Source organism: Muscardinus avellanarius (assembly GCF_963383645.1).
Source record: "Muscardinus avellanarius genome assembly, chromosome: 7".
In the NCBI taxonomy this organism is placed as follows: Eukaryota; Metazoa; Chordata; class Mammalia; order Rodentia; family Gliridae; genus Muscardinus; species Muscardinus avellanarius.
Genome location: NC_137793.1, coordinates 45,040,123 through 45,042,973, shown reverse-complemented (window position 1 = coordinate 45,042,973; position 2,851 = coordinate 45,040,123).

Here is a 2,851-nt window from a genome sequence, read left to right as displayed (position 1 = left end):
AACTCTCTGGTACATACTTCAGTCAGGCTGACACCAAGAAAAGGAGACCATGTGGAACAGAACTGGTCATGTTCAGTACGTGTTACAGTTTAGGGTTGAACAATCCTCCAAATCTTATATATTGAAAGCATGGTCCCCATGCAAAAGGGCTCAGAGGTGGGCAGCTCGGGGCATGGATGGCCTTGGGGGCTATATATGTCTCTTTTTCCTCTCCTTCACCCTGGGCTGCCCAGACAGCTTTTCTCTGCTGCACCCTGTCACTGTGATGTTTCTGTCATGGAGCCACCTGACCATGGACTGAACGTCTGAAACCAAAATGAGTCAAAACAAACCTTTCCTCCTCAGGTATCTTGGTCACAGAGATAAAATGAGCTAATTATAGAGTACTTTCCCCAAATGTTTTTAATGCTAAAAGTCATCTCTTGAACCTCAGAAGTCAAAAAGTTTCCTTGCTAGCGATAAGATATGTATGACTTCCCATTTATAGAAAAATGGAGACCAGGGAATAAATTTCCCACACATATATACATGCGTCCCTGTTTTCCTTTCTTGTCACCTATTTGGTTTAACAATTGAGGAAATGATCGCTTCATCCTTCTGGAAGGAGATGAGTTTCAGGACAGGCCTCTTTCTTCCTTGTGAGGTTTCTCCAAAAATACCAGTTCTTAGTCCACTTTGGCAGATGTAGTTTTCCTATGAAAGAAATGAACTGGGAAAGACTAGAATACTATGTAAATTTACTCCAAAGTTCGATTATACTCTAAACTAAAAATATTCTCCTTGTTTTGTTTCACATTCTAATTTGTTTTAGCTTTAATATCCTTCATACTGCACTAGGGGTTACATTGATGAAATTCAGCAGAAGTATAACTTTCTCCAATAATATAGTACCAATAATCTATAAGTTACCCAAATTTGAATATAAGTACTCTCCCTTACAAGTTCTCAGGAAGAAATTAAAGCTCAAATGATATATAATTCTTGTTTATAAATTAAAGTTAAGAATTAAACATTTCTCTGAAGAGATGATGAACACCCTTGGTCTGTGCCTCTATCCCTTCTGCAATGCCTTTACAAAATTATGGGAATTACACACAATAGAATTCTACTCAGCAATAAAGAAAAATAAAATCACATTCTTTGCAAGTAAATGGAAGGACCTGGGGAAAATGTTAAAGTGAGATTAGCCAGGAACAGAGTGAGGGTCATATGTTTTCTTTAATATGTGTAGGATATGGAGTAATTGGAATACAAGAGAGACTCCAGATGATGAGGAAGAAACCTCAGGAGAGCAGGGAGGAGATATAAAAGTAGAGGAAGACTTAGGTTCATTAATAGAACCCCGTGTGGTGGCCCATGCTGTGCTTGGGAGGCGGAGACAGGCGGATCAGGCAGGTTTGAAGCCAGCCGTGCTAGCTTAAGAAACCCTGTTTCCAAATAAAAAAATATAAAAAAATATAAAATAGGTTCATTAATAGAAATACCACCATAAACTACGTGTATAACAAGAGTGGGTGCATGTATGTCATTGTCAACATGATTTACATTATGATGTGAGACTATAATACATCAGTAAAAGCACAAAAAAAGAAAAAAGGAAGTAAAAGAAAAATAAGTAAACAAACATAAGAATTTGATTCCTCAAGTCCTTTGTGTATCTTCTGGAAAAGGCTCAATTTGTGTTATAGTCTGAGTTGTATTTCATAGAAATGGGTATTGTACCTTCCCGACATCAGAAGTTAAATTCTTTTCCTCATGGGTACCACTATCAGGAAAGTATAAAAATTAATTGTACACATAAAATTATTATAATTGGAGCTTAAAAGCAACCAAATCCTAGCTCCAAAGTGATTATCTCCAATTAAAAAAATCCTAGAACTAGAAGCCAATGTGTAGTGTCCCCAAAGAACACTGCGAATATTTAGAGCTCTGTATGGAAAGAAAACAATGCAGAAAACCTAATTTCTGCTGTACTAGACTCCCAGGTGATCAGTTTCACTTGTCCATGGTCAAAAACTCAGTGAATTGCAGTCTTTAGTAGGAGATTAATCACTCTTAGCATATACGGAAGAGAAGAAAACCCAGTTTTTTTTTTTTTTTTTTCGCAGTCCAGGGTCATTCTAACTCCAAGCTACACCCCAGCCCTATTTTTTATTCTTTATTTTGAAACAGGGTCTCACTGAGTTGCAAAGGGCCTCACTAAGTGCTGAGGCTGGCCGCGAACAGCGATTGTACTATCTCAGTCTCTTGAATGCTGGGATTACAAGCGTGCGGCACCCCACCTGGCTAAGAAAATCCACTTTTGCCTTCTCTGTCCTTCATCAGAAAGTGGGGAAAAATTCTTGACAGTTTCAAAATTTGGAGTGCTCATGGCTTTGTTGCCAGCCAGTTTAGCTTTTTCCCATGAAGACTGTCAATTGGGAAAGAATAGTATATTAAGCAAATGTATCTGGTCTTTTTGAAGTTTCTTTCCTCCTCATCTTTGAAACATCAATTTTCTGCTTTGAGCCCCTGGCCCAAGAAGCACTTGCAGGGGAAATCTGTCCAGGATGCAAGTCCTGCCTGTGCAGGAATGCCATCGGCTGGAATACTCTGCTTCTGTGGGCAGTGGCCCTCGGTCCTCAGCTGCGTCAGTCAGACTCTACAGCCCTCAGCTTTTGTGTGGTCTTAACTTTGCATGCCATCCTTTCTGCAGCATAGGTTTCTCCAACAGGGAAGGTCACTAGTGCTTTATTTCTTCCTACTGTTCTGTTCTGCTTTGGAAAGACTCTCGATTAGCACCATCCTCTAATTGATTTCTTTCCTTCTCCACCATATACATAGCCACCACTAGACCTGAGAGGCTGCTTTT